General features: G+C 40.3%; 1 pseudogene; it reads left to right on the forward strand.

Moving 5' to 3' along the window:
* The first annotated feature begins 14832 nt into the window (after positions 1-14832).
* Positions 14833-15473, forward strand: LOC125120851 (ADP-sugar pyrophosphatase-like; annotated as a pseudogene).
* Positions 15474-15726: the final 253 nt, after the last annotated feature.

Genomic DNA, 15726 nt, shown 5'->3' on the forward strand with positions numbered 1-15726 from the left:
AAAACTAGGTTTGCTGTCTTTGTTCAGGTTTGCATTTGAAGAAAATGCAGCTCCAGGGCTCTGAGCAAGCTTTTCTCAGATCACGGATTTCTCTAAGTGTGGCCTTCTACTTCCTCATTCAGCAGAGCTGAAGGTATGTGATGAAACTGCAGATTCCTGGCCCACATGCAGGCAGACTTACAGAACCACAATTTTTGGAGGTAGATTGGTGGATTCTGCATTTTAAAGCAGCATCACAGGCGATTAGGTACACTAAGATTTCATAAACTTTGCCCTGGGATCTGCACAGGGAGGTGAGCATTAGCTAAACTTAAAGACTTTGTCCAGGAAGAGAGCTGAGATGAGAATACTACAGAGAACATGTAAGCAATATAAGATTAGGAACCCAAAATGTATGGTAAAGAAGATGGTCAAAGAAAAGGGAATAAATACAAGTGCGAAATAGTCATTCAGTGCCAGGCCTAGAGCTGGGTATATTGCATCATTCTTCTCAATATCTCCTAGGAGATAGAGTGAATTCTTCCCATTTTACAGAGAAGAAAATTGAGGCCCAAAGAGGTCATCTGGTCACAACAAGTGTGCACAAATTCTTATACCCTGGTCACAAAGTGGAGAAAGTGCCAGCAAAGCAAACCCTTTTCCATGGCACATGGAAGTTCCCAGGCGAGGGGTCAAATCGGAAGTACAGCTGCCAGCTCACAGCAACGCCGGATCCTTAACCCACTGAACAAGGCCAGGGATCAAACCCACATCCTCATGGATACTAGACGGAGTTGTTACTCCTGAGTCACGATGGAAATTCCCCTTTACGTATCTTAAATGTCCCTCATTTCACCAGTGAAAAATATCTAACACTCCTTTTGCTAATTTACAAACTCTGGCTATTTGAATAGTTTGCAGAAACTCCCTCTAGAACATTAATTCTTATTTGGGGGTTTTTCAAATGCTGATTTAAACACCCCAGGAGTGGACTCCTGATTAGGGTACTTCAACTGTTAAATTGTTTAGATTTTAAAAACTAATATGCATATAAATATATTTCACACTTTCAATGCTAAGTATTTAATGTAAATTTCAAACAGTGTAATAACCCCTGTGAGTGGCCTACTCTGCACACCACTGCTCTTTACATCCCTTAATCTGGGGGAACCCAACCCTTACCTTACACTGGACAAAAAAATAATTCAAAATTTACATATAAATTCTGGAAGAAGATGTTGGAGATAAATCTTTGCAAGCTTGGGGCAAATATTTCTTAGGGAGGACACAAATTGCTAATTTAAAAGAAAAACCTAATCGATTTGACTTCATTAAAATTTGAGGTGTCTGTTCTTTGAAAAACAGCATTAAATAACTGGTAAAAAAAAAACCCCAAAAAACATGGCTGTGACTGGAACACACCCTTCTCAAAAGAAGATATCTGAGTGACTAGTAAGTACACAAACAGATAGATGCTTGACATTAATGATCATCAAGGAAATTCAAACCACAATAATTCGAACCACTTCACACCCACTAGACTGGTGAAATTTAAAAGACTGATAACACCGAATCTTGGTGAGGTTGTAGATTAACCAGAAATAACTTTGATATATTGCTGATAGGAGTGTAAAACTGTTCATCTACTTTGGAAAACAGTTTAATAAGTTTGTTCTGTTTTGCTTTAAATATATATATATATAGTTAAGCATTTAACATAGGGTCCAGTAATTCCACTTCTAGATATTTGCACAAAAGAACTTAAAACACAGATCTGCACAAAGACTTGCTTATGAATGTTAACAGCAACTTTATTCATAATAGTCCCGAACTAAGCTAAACCCAAATGTTCACCAACAGGTGAAAACTACGACTAATATTGCTAATTGAAGTGATATATCTTACGATGGAATATTTCTCAGCAACAACAACAAACTACTTATATACATAATAATATGCATGAATTTCAAAAACACTGTTGAATGGAAGAAGCCAGACATGAAAGACTATGTACTGTAAGAATCTGTTCATGTTAAGTTCTAAGATTTATCTATAGTAACAGAAATCACTATTCTGTAGTGCCAATGGGTTAGACTAATCTATAGTGACAGAAAACAAGTCAGTGGTTTCATGATGCTGGGCTGAGAAGGTTACAGGAAGGCATAGAGAAACTTTTTGGTGATTATTTATTTTTTCATTTATTTATTTATTCATTTATTTTGGTCTTTCTAGGGCTGCACCTGTGGCATATGGAAGTTCCCAGGCTAGGTGTTGAGTCAGAGCTGTAGCAGCTGGCCTATACCACAGACACAGCATTGCCAGATCCTAGCCACATCTGCAACCTACACCACAGTTCACGCCAACACCCAGATCCCAATGAGTGAGTCCAGGAATGGAACTTGTGTCCTTATGGATACTAGTTGAGTTTGTTATTGCTGAGCCACAATGGAAACTCCTAGATCTATACACTTTTGTAATTCATGAAACAATGCACTAAATATGGGCACATTTTATTTCTTATGGGTGCAAACTATACCCCCAATAAACTTGATTTAAACAGCAAAAAAATGTGGTATCTGAATGATCCTTTCTGGTCACAGAAGCTGTCCTTAAGACATTGAAATACAAAGCAGAAGAGATGGGTTAAATTGAAACATTTAGGCAGTGCTCTAATTTGGGCCACATAAGTTTTAAGTATGGCTAACTCAAGGACAATGCATGCAAAGGTAGATATTCCTTTTATAGCTAAAATAGCTTATATATATAAGATATAAGATGTTAAACATATACAATCTAATTGGATGACCTGCCCTACTTACTCTAAATTCAGAGACCTGAAGACTCAATAAGGGAAAAATATATGAGTACATAGAACTGGGTGGCCTCTTTAAAAAGGACCACCTGGGGAGAATTTGAGAAAGCAAATGGTTGAGAAAGATAGGGTAAGAATCTTCACCCTCAAATGAGGTAAAAAACAAGGATGTCTGCTCTCATCACTTCTAGTCAATATTGCACTGCAGTTATAGCCAGAGAAATTAGGTAAGAAAAAGAAAAAAGCATCCAGGTTGGAAAGAACTGAAACTATTTGCAAATGATATGATATTGTATATTGAAAATCCTAAAGATCTGAAAAGCTATTGGAATCAGCATGTTTAACAAGGATGCAGGATATAGGCTCAACAGATAAAATTAAAAAATAATTAATTGGATACAAATTTAATAAAATAAGTGAGAGAATTGTACAGTGAAAACTGCAAAATCTCATTGAAAAAATTAAAGAGTTAAATGAAGAGACAACTTATGTTCATTGATTGGAAGACAGTATTGTTAAGATGTCAATACTTCCCAATTGATCTATAGATTCAGTATAATCTCTATCAAAATCTCAGGTGATTTTTTTTTGTCTAGAATTGACACGCTGATCCTGAAATTGATATAGAAATGAGAAGGAAACACAGAATAGCTAAAAAAATCTTTAAAGGAAAAAGCAAAGCTGGAGCATTCATACTTTCTAATTTCAAAACTTCTCACAAAACTGCAGTATCCAAAACAGTGTCGTATTAGCATAAGGATAGACATATAAAGCATTAGGATAAAATTGAGAGTTTAGAAATAAATCTACACATCTATGATCAGTGATTTTCAAAAAGGGTACCAGACCATTGTGGGGAAAGTATAGTATCTACAACAAATGGCACTGGGGCAACTGGATATCCCCAAGCACAAGAATGACATTGGACCCATACCTTACATCATTTATAAAAATGAACTGAAGATGCATTAAAGACTTAAATGTAAGAGCTAAAACTACTAAATGCTTAGAAGGAAACACAGCTATACATTTCCATGGCCTTGGATTAGGCAATGATTCCTTAGATATGGCACCAAAAGAACAAGCAACCAAATAAAAAAAAATAGACAAAGTGGACATCAGAATTAAATATTTTTTTTGCTTCAAAGCATACCATCAAGAAGTGAAAAGAAAAAATTTAAAATTTGTATGGAAATGCAAAAGACCCTGAATAGCCAAAACAATCTTGAGAAAGAAAAACAGAGCAGGAGGAATAGGCTTCCTGACTTCAGACTATACTACAAAGCTACTGTTAACAAACAGTATGGTACTGGCACAAACACAGAACTATAGCCCAATGGAACAGGATAGAAAGCCCAGAAATAAAACCACACATCTATGGCCAATTAATCTAAGACAAAGGAGGCAAGGCTATACAGTGGATAAAGGACAATCTCTTCAATAAGCAGTTCTGGGAAAACTGGACAGCTAAATGTAAAAGAATAAAATTAGAATATTCTCTAAAACCATCCACAAAAATAAACTCAAAATGGATTAAAGATCTAAATGTAAGTGTGGATATTATAAAACTCTTAAAGGAAAACATAGGCCAAACACTCTTTGACAGAAAATGCACCAATATCTTTTTGTCCTAGAATAACAAAAATAAAAACAAAAATAAACAAATGAGACCGTATAAAACTTAAAAGATTTTGCACAGCAAACGAAATCATAAACAAATGAAAAAAACCACAGATGGGAGAAAATCTTTGTAAACAAAACAACCAACATGGAATTAATCTCCAGAAATACACAAATATCTCATGCAGCTTGATATAAAAACAAAACAAAACAAAACAAACAACCCAATCAAAAAAATGGGCAGAAGATCTAAATGGACACTTCTCTAAGGAAGACATATAGATGGCCAAAAAGCACATGAAAAGATTCTCAACATCACTAATTATTAGAGAAAAGCAAATCAAAACTACAATGAGCTATTACCTCGCACTGGTCAGAATGGCCCATAAAAAAGTCTACAAATAACAAATGCTGGAGAGAATAACAAATGCTGGAGAGGAGAGAACCCTCCTACACTGTTGCTGGGAATGTAAATTGGTACAGCCACTATGGGGAACAGTACGGAAGTTCCTCAAAAAACTAAAAATAGAATTGCCATATGATCTAGCAGTCCCACTCCTGGGCATATATCCAGAGAAAACCATAACATGAAAAGATATTTGCACTCCAATGCTTATTGCAGCACTATTTACGATAGTCAAGACCTGGAAGCAACCTAAATGTCCATCAACAGAAAAACAACATAAAGAAGATGGGATATATATGTATGTGTATACACACACACACATATGTACAATGGAATATTACTCAGCCATAAAAAGCATGAGATAATGTCATTTGCAGCAACATGAATGGACCAAGAGATTATCATACTAAGTGAAGTAGGTCAGACAAAGAAAGACAAATATCACATGATATCTCTTATATGTGGAGTCTGAAAAAATGATACAAAAGAACTTATTCACAAAACAGAAACAGACTCACAGACTTCTAAAACAAACTTATGGTTAACAAAGGGAAAAGATGGAGGGGTAAATTAGGAGTTTGATGGAGTTCCCATTGTGGCTCAGTGGAAATGCGTCTGACTAGTACCCATGAGGATGCAGGTTCGATCCCTGGCCTCATTCAGTGGGTTAAGGATCTGGCGTTGCAGTGAGCTATGGTGTAAGTCACACACACGGCTCAGATCCCACATTGCTGTGCCTGTGGTGCAGGCCAGTGGCTACAGCTCTGACTCAGCCCCTAGCCTGGGAACTTCCACATGCCACAGGTGTGGCCCTAAAAAAGCCAAAAAAAAAAAAAAGGGAGTTTGAGATTAAGATATACACACTACTATTTATAAAATAGGTAACCAATAAGGACCTACTGTATAGCACAGGGAACGCTACTCAATATTCTGTAATAACCTATACAGGAAAAGAATCTGAGGAAGAACGGATATATGTATATCTGAATCACTTTTCTGTACACCTAAAATTAACACAATATTGTAAATCAATTATACTCCGATATAAAATAAAAATTAAAAAATGATTAAAAAGAAAGTGAAAAGATTTGAGTTCCCATCGTGGCTCAGCAGTAACAAACCCGACTAGTATCCATGAGGATGCGGGTTCAATTCCTAGTTGTGCTCAGTGGGTTAAGAATCTGGCATTTCCATGAGCTGTGGTGTAGGTCACAGACTAGGCTCAGATCCCGCATTGCTGTGGCTGTGACATAGACTGGTGGCTACAGGGCTCCAATTTGACCCCCAGCCTGGGAACTTCCATATGCTGCACATGCTGCCCAAGAAAAGAAAAAAAGAAAGAGGGAAAAGACACATACTGGGAAAAAAAAATTGGTAAATCACATATTTGATATGGACTTGTATCTAGAATACATAAAAATCTCTCACAACTCAACAGTAAAAAGACAACTCATTTAAAAAAATTGACAAAGGATCTGAATAGACATTTCTCCAAAGCAGGTAGACAAATGGCCAACAGTACATGAAAGCATGTTCAACATCATTACTCATTATGGAAATGCAAATCAGAACCACAAGGAGATATTACTTTACATCTACTAAGATGGCTATAATAAGACAACAGCAAGCGTTGGTGAGGGTGTGGAGAAGTTGGAATGCTGATACACTGCTGCTGGAAATGCAAAATGGTGCAGCTGCTGTGCAAAACAATTTGGCCATCCTTAACAAATTAAACATATAGTTACCATATGATCTAGTAATTCTAGATCCTAGATATATACCCAGCAGGTAAATGGATTCATATAATACATGGCTTTTTCTGTTTGGCTTCTTTTACTTAGCATGTTTTTAAGATTTATCTATATTGCGACATGTATCATAATTTCATTCCATTTTGTGGACAAATAATATTCCTTTGTGGCTATCCCACGTTTTGTTGCCCATTCATCAACTGATGGACATTTGGGTTGTTTCTACATTTTTGCTTTTAAGAAAAATGCTGCAATGAACATTCATGTACGTGTGTGTGTGTGTGTGTGTGTGTGTGTGTATGCGTGCCAGGATTGCTGAAGCTAGTAAATACTCTGCCTTACAGCAAAAATGGCATTTTTGGGGGGAGCTATATCCACGGGATGCAGAAGTTCCTGGGAACTACCCAAAATAGCATGTTTTATGGTACCAATTTCCATGTTAATACATTTCTCAGACGATTGTAGAGATCCTGAACTTTTTCTCCCCTTTGATGTATCCGTTTTACAGTTTACAGGCTTATTGCAGTGTTACTCAACGTTTAGTCATTTTTCTCAGGAAACGTATTTAGAAAGGTCATTCATTTTTCTAGAGAAGGCTGATAACTGGAACTTAATAATCCACCACACCCCCACATCCCCAGCCTCCAAACCAAACAAACTAGTATGTCGATTCCATTTAATCCTGCTTTGAGGGCAGGGTTTTGTGAAATAATATTTTTCTGAACATTTTATCAAAATTATTCACAGACCTCAAACAGGATACAACTATATTTAACTTTCCCACCTGAAAACAAGCCATGGGCTTTTAGCAGAAATGTAATCTGACCACCACCAAATACTTAAATATGAAGAAAACAAACAAACAAACAAACAAACAAAAACAAAAAAGCCCCCAAAACAAAAAACAAAAAACAAAAAAACTGCAAGGTAGCTGAATTAAAAGGCAATTGATCTTACAAACTCTCTGATTTTGGAATTTCTTCTATGCCCTTGAGGGAAAAGAAAAGCACAATGTATGCTTCCAGAATTGTTTCTTTTGGTAAAATTTCCCAGATTGCTTAGAAAGAAAAAAAACAATACTATTGTATTATAACAGAACAATACTGAAGCCAAGTACCTTTTTTTGTATTGGCTCCTTCCATACTGCTGTCCCCACAATGGCAGCGTGAATCTCCTTGACCAGTAGGAACTTAACTTTGATGGGGTGGAGACAGAGACAGGGGAGGTGATTTGCCTGAAATTACAGCAGGAAACCCTGGGTGAGACTCTGCCCTACAGCGATCCAGAGGTCCAAGCCCTTGGTCCGAGGCCTGGCTGTGACTAGTCTTCATTACGGACAGTCTCACACTTGCATGTGTGTGTTGGCGGGCAAACCAGTTGTATCACTTGACCTCTGTCCCATGTGACAGGAACCACACTGACTTAGAAAAGGGCAATTCCAGGGGTAGGTCTAGCTTCAGTCGTGACTTGATGAAAGTCAAGTGATGTCGCCAGGACCTAGTTTCTCTTTTATCTTTCGGTTCTCCAGGCCCTGATTTGCCCTATTTTCAGACAAGCCTCTTCACTGTGGTAACAGCTGGTTTGCAAACTGTTAATTCCAAACCTAACTTTCTACAACTTTGAATCCAGTGAAAAAAAAACCAAAATGTTTTTTTCTCAAGAGTCCCAGTCCAGGTTTTGCTGTGTCCTATTGGCTCTGATTAAGTGAACCAGTCAACATGGCCACGTATCTGGCCAGGCTGAGGTCACATGCTCTACCACCACTGGGCCTAGGATGGGACAGTTAGAAGCAGGACTCTTTAAAAGGAGCCTTAAGGGACCCCTCAGTTTCTTCAGTAGAATGGCAGGCTTTGGTTTCACTGTCTCTCGTAGATTTCACATAGTGTGGGAGCTATACTTTTCTCTGCAAAAATCAGAGGATGTGAGAAAAAAAGGAATGGCTGCTGGGTGGGGGAAAAAAAAATTCACCACAGAGTTCCTGTTGTGGCTCAGAGGTTAATGAACCTGACTAGCATCCATGAGGACGCAGGTTTGATCCCTGCCCTCGCTCAGTGGGTTAAGGATCTGGCGTTGCCGTAAACTGTGATGTAGGGCGCAGACACAGCTTGGATCCCTTGTTGCTGTGGGTGTGGTGTAGGCCAGCGGCTATAGCTCTGATTCAACTCCTAACCTGGGAATCTCCCTATGCCCTGGATGTGGCCCCAAAGAGATAAAGGACAAAAAAAAAAAAAAAAAATCCACCACACGTATGTTGTTTTTTTTTTTCGGTTTTTGTATTTTATGGCCATACCTGCAGCATACAAAAGTTCCCTGGAAGTTCCCGGGCCAGGGATTGAATCTGAGCTATGGCAAGGCTGAACTTTAACCCACTGGACCCAGCTAGGGATTGAAACCTCATCTCTGCAGAGACCCAAGCTGCTGCAGTAGGATTCTTAACTCACTGCATCACAGTGGGACATCCACCAACCCTATGTTTTAATAGCCTGTTCATGTTCAGAATTGTCAATGGTTAAGAGAATCTTTGCTTTGCATTTGGCTTCCAGAGCCAAATTCCAGCTGTCCTAGCTATGAGGGAGCGAAACTAGAAAAGCCTGAAGAGACTGTGCCCAGCTTATAAATACTATGTTCATCCTCAGCCAACCATGTTTATCATCACCGAATAAGCCAGTAGCTCAAGCGATCCAGTATCCCCTGGCATATGTGCAGGGTAGCAAATTTCACCATCTAGAACCAAGATGCTTCTTCCATGATCTAGAGGAGAAAGAAGGGCAGGGTTTCCAGTCTTTAACTATTAGTGTAATTCAATTGCTTCATTGGACTACCCAAGGACAATAGGAAAATTAGCATCAGCCACCATCCAAACAGAATTCAGGCCATGTATATATTATTCTGGGAATGTAAGAAGGTTAATAGGAATACAGTTTAACTTAGGAGCCCCAAGGTATTAATTACATTCTTCATGCTACAGGTGTTCATAATATTTACATTGCAAAACATAGTAGCAGTGAAGTTATGATATATGAAAATATCTCCCTCCCTGAAAAGAGTTTAGGTTTATTAGTCCAGACAGACTAAAGAAAAAGAAAAGTCCTAGTAAGGGACCTTTGTCTGCTTATGCCACAATTTTCCAATCCTAATTATTAAGTCATCGAACCTTCCAGAAATGTTTCCATGTTACACTTGGGTTAGTTGAAGTAAGAGGCATTGTTGGGAAATTCCTTAAGCCACTGACAAAAGAAGCTTGCAAAGAACCCTAGTCTAAGAAGGCCCAGACTTCAAAAGGCAGTGCCATGCTACTTATGCTTTAAAAGTATTCCTTTCCTGGAGTTCCTGTTGTGGCTCAGTGGGATAAGAACCTGACTAGTATCCATGAGGATTCAGGTTTGATCCCTGGCCTCACTCAGTGGGTTAAGGATCTGGCATTGCCATGAGCTGTGGTGAAGGTCTCAGATGCTGCTTGGATCTGGTGTGGCTGTGTCGTAGGCTGGCAATTGTGGCTCTGACTCAACCACTAGCCTGGGAACTTCCGTGTGCTGCAGGTTGGCCCTAAAAAGAGAGAAAAAAAATGTTCTTTCCTCCTTTTGTGTTTTGTACTGATATCAATGCTGAAAGGGCAGGTTCACATTTTTGTAGTGGATGTTGAGGTTTGTATGCTCAGGGTTCAGAGTTGCAGGCAACCTCAGCTTACATTGTATGATTTACTTGCACAGAATTTCTGGTAATAATGCCAAACTGGGCTTGGAAACTGAGCAGGAGCCAGCGAGGGAGATAGCAGGCTGGACTATAACCCCAAACAAGGCACAAACCAGTCTGGTGAGGACCCTTCTGCCATTGCCACTGAATACTTGGTTGCCCCTGGAAACCAGATGCCATTGGATTAGGGTTGTGGGATACAATGTAGGACACTAAATTTCAATTTTAAATAAACAGTGTATCATTTAAAAAGTATAAGTACATCCCGTGCATTATTTGAGACATAGTTATACTAAAATATTTATACTAAAAATTGTTTATTTTTTAATCTGAAATTTGAATTGAACTGGGTCTCTTGTGTTTTTATTTGCTAAATCTGGCAGCCCTACACTTGATGTAACATTGCTGGTGCCACTGATGTCCTTGGAAGCCAGCTACTACCTGCCACTCAAATGGATATTCCAGGAGGTTCCTGACTCTTCTGCATCATGGCTTCTAAAAAGAACCTGACTGGTGGCTCAGCGGGTTAAGGATCTGGCACTGCTACTGTTGTTGCGTGGGTTTGATCCCTGGCTCAGGAACTTTCTCATGCTGTGGGTGCAGCCAAAAAAAAAAGAACCTGACTGAGACAGTCATATGTGACCAGTGGAGTGTCAGTTACATGTCCCTGACCTTGCTGAGCGGGAGTCAGAAAGCTGACGGTGTCTCCATCATTAATGCAAAGTGGCCTCTGTCTTCTACTAAGTCTTACATTTCTCAGACATAGAAGTGGTTGGAATTCAGATATTGTGGAGAAAAAAAAATGCATACCCTATTTTCTCAACATATTTTCCTTATTTTTATTTATTAAAAAAAAAATTTATGGCAGCACCTTGGCACATAGAAGTTTTCTGGCTAGGGTCAAATCCAAGCCACAGCTGCAGGCCTATGCCACAGCAATGCTGGAGCCACAGCTTGTGGCAATACTGGATCCTTAACCCACCGAGCGAGGCCAGGGATCGAACCTGCATCCTCATGGACACTGTGTCGGGTTCTTAAGCCACTAAGCCACAACAGAAACTCCCATATGTGTCTTCTTTTTTTTTTTTTTTTTTTTTTTGCTGCCTAGTGGCCTGTGAGTTGGGAACCAGGCATGATCATATAATTCTCTCTGCTCGTTTGGCTGGTTCAAGAATCCAGGTCTAAGCCAGTTAGTGGATGATATTTTACCAGGGATGTTTCTGGATTGGGTATGTGACCCATTCTGGGCCAAGGACATGAGTGGAAAGTTTGCTAGAAGATTCAGGGGAACGTTACCTTATTCCTGAGATCTTCACGAAGAAATGATCTCACTTTCCTCCAGATACTGTTGTGCATTGTCACGAGGCCTGGAAATTCTGAGCTGTCTTGCTTCCAGCCTGAGATGAAGAACATAGAGAGAAAACAGGGCAGAAAGCATTATGGTAATTGCAGAGGAGAAGGGCTGGAACCACTTGGGTGAATACATCCCCCTCCACCTCTCCTGCATTTGGACATTCAGTTATGTGCATCAATACATTTCTGTTGCTTAAGCAACTTGGAGTTGGATGTTCTGGCCCTTACAGCCAAAAACAACCCAACTGAGAAAAGGATTCATGAATATGTGAGCCACCATTTCTGTAAGCTTATCATGTGTTGAATCCTGAAAGTTCAGCATAATGTGTTTTGATTGAACTAGGAATCACTGTTCTTATGAACCTGTGAGGGAAAGATTAGTATGTAAATGAATGCAACACAAACAACTAGAGATCTGCTTCATTAGGCCAGGGAAAGAAGCAGTTTATGATTATTGCCAGATTCTTGCAATGCCCCGAGAGGACGAGCCAGCCTCTCAGGGAGAGAGACACATTTAAATTCCTGGAAAGGCCTACAGGACAAACATAAACAGTATTTTAGAAAACTTTGCCCTCCCTCCTTCTTCCTGGACAGCTGCTTCTTTGGCCTGCCCAGCAACCCTGCCCATTTCTTGGGTAAAACACCCTGCTCATCCTTTGAATAACTCCCTCTCCTCCATGCCCTGTAATCCAGTTGGGACCAGCCATCCAGGTACCACACTGGCCCCTACTACTAGGCCCAAGGGTGGGCTGATGACTTCAGGCCAGTCAAACTCTCTTGGAAGAACTCAGCTCTCTGGAGGAGTGATGCAAGGAGGAAAATCATCAGAGTCATTCCTAGTCCCTCCATGGGCTCTTGCTCCTGAAATCCCCTGGAAATGCCTGGCTCTTGTCTTTCCTGGGGCTTGATTCTCTGGGAGTCTCTCCAGTGGCTTTGCAAAAGGTAGCCAGTGGCTGCCCAAATTTCTCTTGGAGTCTGCCCCAAACCTTAGCTGACATTCTCCACCTAAGCAGTCCTTGAACCTCCACCAAGCTTTCATGTAGGACTTACATTTTTTTTGTTTGGTTTTGTTTTAAGGTCACACCCGTGGCCTATGGAAGTTCCTGGACCAGGGATTGAATCTGAGCTGCAGCTGCAGCCTATGTAGCGGGAATTCCCATTGCGGCATAGTGGAAATTAACCTGACTAGTATCGAAGAAAATGCGGGTTTTATCCCTGGCCTTACTCAGTGAGTCAGATATCTGGTATTATCATGAACTGTGGTGTAGGTCACAGATGCAGTTCTGTTCCTGCATTGCTGTGGCTGTGGCATAAGCCAGCAGCTGCAGCTCCAATTCAAACCCTAGCCTGGGAACTTCCATATGCCACAGGTGTGGCCCTAAAAAGCAAAGAAATAAAAAAACAAAAATAAAAAAAACAGGCAACCTATGCAGCAGCTGTGGCAATGCCAGATCCTTTAATCCACTGTGCCCAGCCAAGGATCAAACCCATGTCCCTTCAGTGACCCAAGCCACTGCAGTTTGATTCTTAACCCAGTATGCCACAGTGGGATCGCCAGGACTTACATTTATAAACGTAAAACCTGTTTATAACTGTGTCAGCCACATGTGCAAAATATCAGATAATCGATTATTAGCAAAAACTTTACTAGCAACTGAAGTATTGGAAATTCAAGTATTTTTATGACGAAAGGATGACATATAGCACTTACTGTGTCCAAGACACTGTCTGTTTGTTTAACCATTGTAATCTAGTGATGTAAATACCACCATTATCCCTATTTTACAGATTTTGAAACTGGAGCACAGAAAAATTAAGTAACATGCTCAAGGTCATACAGTTAGTAAATGCAGAACTGCGATTCAAACTGTGACAATCTGACTCCAGTCCGTTCTCTGTGTAAAATCTGGCATCATCAGAATGCTGAGACTTAAACGAGAAAATCGACTTCGCATGAATAACATTGTTTACATGCAAAGCATCTTAATGCTAGAATGTCTTCCCGTCTAGAAGCAAGAGAGAGAAACAGAGCTGGCTGAAGCCCCTGGGGGTCAGACTCTCAATTTTGGAGCCAAATAAAAACTGCTTGGGTTTCTAGGGGGAAAAAAATCCTCATCTAATTAGTTAGCAAGTACAAACGAAGTCCAAACACCTGCTACTGTTTTTCTTTCACTGCTGCCAGGTGCTCCATGAGCGGCCTTGGATCAATAAGTAATAATGATGGAAGCTGAGTAAAACTACATAACTTTAACTCATTAATTTCTTTCCATTAAAATGCCCCATAAAACTGGGATCTTTTAAAAGCTGCTCTCGAAAAGGGAGACTATAGGACTAAAGCCTTTATCACATTTGACTCAGCTGTGAGATATCTTCTCCATGGTGTGAATTGTCTCATCTCAGTAGTATTAACTCTTGTAAGTATCTACGGAGTTATTCACCCATTCATTCCACTAAGCGTGTTAAGTACCTCCTGGGTGCCCAGTAATGTCTGAGGCCCTGGGATGATGGTGGTGAGTATGCAGATGAAAATCCTGGCCCTCATGGTGCTGGCACTCCAGTGGGTGCTATAATTCCCCAGGTGCACAGTTGAAAAAGTCTGAATTTCTCCCAGTTCCTGTCCCCAGACATAGCCAAGGGAGGGACACCGTGGCTAAAGGCTGCCTGGCAGAGGTGACCATATCTTCTGGGAGATAAAGATATTTCATTGCTGTGAGCCCAAGATTGCTGTTGAATAAACCATGCACTCTGAATTTTTGAACACACTTAATTCTCACAACACCCTGAAATCTAAAAGAAGTAGCATCACATCTCCTGAGACTGCTGCCTTCTTTTCTTTTGTCTCCCTTCCCAAAGGTGTACCCTTCCCTTCACTCCACATCTTGGACATAAACTTCTTGCTTGAGGTCTGTAAAGACTAACTAGTTTGGGAATGGAAAACCTGAGTTCCCATTGTGGCTCAATGGGTAAAGGACCTTATGTTGTATCTATGAGGATGCAGGTTCAATCCCTGGCCTCGCTCAGTGGGTTAAGGATCCAGTGTTGCCGCAAGTTGTGGTGTAGGTCACAGATGTGGCTCAGATCTGGCATTGCTGTGACTGTGGCCTAGCCCTCAGCTGAAGCTCTGATTCAACCCCTAGCTTAGGAACTTCCATATGCCAAAGGTGTGGCCATCGGGGAAAAAAAAAAAAGAAAGGAAAAAAAAGCAAGCAAGCAAGTAAATGGAAAACCAAGAACCAATAGAGTCTTCTCAAACTGCCAAAGAGTCTGTTATTTTGGAGGATTAATTTCAGAAGGAAAAAAATGGGTCAAGCTTGAAAAAAAACTTACGTGGATTCTGCTGAGAAAACAGGAACTTGGGAAATTGTGACTCATTCAACTGGGAAAGGACAGTGGCAGTTTTTGCTGAACTGCAAAGAACTCTTCTAAGCGCATTATCCTGGTGGAGCAGTTCCAACCACCAATGGGAGGCTTCTACCTAGATTCTCTGCAGGTGTCATGGATGGTAAGGAAAACCTGGAGGCACCTGATCTTTGGGAGCTTGAGTAAGAGACTGGCTTTAAAGCTGATGTTGCTGAATGTTCTCCCATTGAACATCTGGATCCAGGCTTGTCAAAGTGTACCACACATATTATGATGGTAACTATTAATGGAGATGATGCTGAAAGTGTAAGACATAAGCCAAAGCCAGCAGATATAGAATCGCAGAAGTCATTTCTCTACCAAAGAACCACCTGCTGAACAGACTTGACACTCCAGTGGCTAAGAACATTTGAGAGTGGAGACCGGAGTCATGTCCTGGGCTCTGGCACTGAGACATGCAAACATGGAGCCGTCTGAAGTGCCCTTTCTGAAACTATAAGGCCAAAGGATAGTGGCCTTATATCTTTATAAATGAGATCACCAGGTCTTCTTCACCAAGACTTTGTATTCTGCTTAGTTTTATATAGATTTCACTTTATTTTTTTTTGTGTGTGTGTTTTAGGGCTGTACCCACAGCATGTGGAAGTTCCCACGCTAGAGGTCAAATCAGAACTTCAGCTTCCAGCCTAAGCCACAGCCACAGCAACACAGGATCCAAGCTGTGTCTGCGGCCTACACCACAGCTCACAACA

The sequence above is a fragment of the Phacochoerus africanus genome, chromosome 2 (genome assembly GCF_016906955.1).
Source record: "Phacochoerus africanus isolate WHEZ1 chromosome 2, ROS_Pafr_v1, whole genome shotgun sequence".
NCBI lineage: Eukaryota > Metazoa > Chordata > Mammalia > Artiodactyla > Suidae > Phacochoerus > Phacochoerus africanus.